The 1,058-nt window shown below is 62.7% G+C and overlaps 1 protein-coding gene across 4 annotated transcripts in view; it reads left to right on the top strand.

Moving 5' to 3' along the window:
• The first annotated feature begins 697 nt into the window (after nt 1–697).
• Nucleotides 698–1,058, top strand: part of PPP4C (protein phosphatase 4, catalytic subunit) — a 16,320-nt gene continuing 15,959 nt past the window's right edge. For all 4 annotated transcript variants that reach the window (XM_011982400.1, XM_011982399.1, XM_011982398.1 and 1 more), the window contains exon 1: nt 698–813. The gene's annotated coding sequence lies outside the window, so the exon portion shown is untranslated. The remainder of the gene's footprint in view (nt 814–1,058) is intronic.

The raw sequence follows: 1,058 nt of genomic DNA, 5'->3' as shown, positions 1-1,058 counted from the left end.
AAAAACTAGCCGGGCGAGGTGGTGGGCGCCTGTAGTCCCAGCTACTCGGGAGGCTGAGGCCGGAGAATGGCGTGAACCCGGAAGGCGGAGCTTGCAGTGAGCTGAGATCCGGCCACTGCGCTCCAGCCTGGGCGACAGAGCGAGACTCTGTCTCAAAAAAAAAAGAAAGTTGTGGCCGGGCGCGGTGGCTAACGGCTGTAATCCCAGCACTTTGGGAGGCGAAGGCGGGGCGGGGGCGTATCACCTGAGGTACGCAGTTCGAGACCAGTCTGACCAACATGGAGAAACCACGTCTCTGTTAAAAATACAAAATTAGCCCGGCGTGGTGGCGCATGCCTGTAACCCCAGCTACTAAGGAGGTTGAGGCAGGAGGATTGCTTGAACCCGGGAGGCGGAGGTTGCGGTGAGCCGAGATCGTGCCATTGCACTCCCGCCTGGGCAAGAGCAAAACTCCGCCTCAAAAAGAAAGAAAGTTGTTAAAACATTTTTATAAAATGAAAGGGGAGGTGACTGTTCTAGGGTTTCTAACAGCCTCCACATCGCCCAGCAACAGAGCCCACAAAACTGCCCCTGGCCGCCACCGGGATCCTCCAGCTTCTTCCCTATCTGCGGTTGGGGAAGTGGTGCAGGGGTCGCTGCGAAGGAGGGAGAAGGGCGTGTATGACGCCACATCCGGCGCGCGGCGGAACTGGCCTCCCTTTGCTTCCGCGGCGGGGCCGGAAGTAGAAGCGGCGGCGGCGGTGGCTGCGGCCCAAAGCGGAGTGAAGGAGGGAGGCAGGGAGCCGGAGAGCCGGAACCGGAGTCGCAGCGGCGGTAATATTGCCAGACTCCTCTAAGTCACCGTCCTTAGCGCGGGACCGCGGGGTTCGACGGGAGTTAGCGGGGTTGCGGCCGGGCCGTGGGACGCTGGGGGGTCCTGAGGCCGATGTGAGGGGAGGCGGGGGTGGGGGAGCCGGGCCGGCTCTAGAATCGAGTTGTCCGCCCCGCGCCCGGCACGGACACTCTGATCCGCGGGCTCGTCTTGGCCTTTCCCAGGAGACCCCTGTGCGGTGCGGAGG

The sequence above is a fragment of the Mandrillus leucophaeus genome, unplaced genomic scaffold (genome assembly GCF_000951045.1).
Source record: "Mandrillus leucophaeus isolate KB7577 unplaced genomic scaffold, Mleu.le_1.0 Scaffold24, whole genome shotgun sequence".
In the NCBI taxonomy this organism is placed as follows: Eukaryota; Metazoa; Chordata; class Mammalia; order Primates; family Cercopithecidae; genus Mandrillus; species Mandrillus leucophaeus.
Note: the sequence above shows the minus strand (reverse complement) of the source record. Positions and strands in the feature narration are given on the sequence as shown.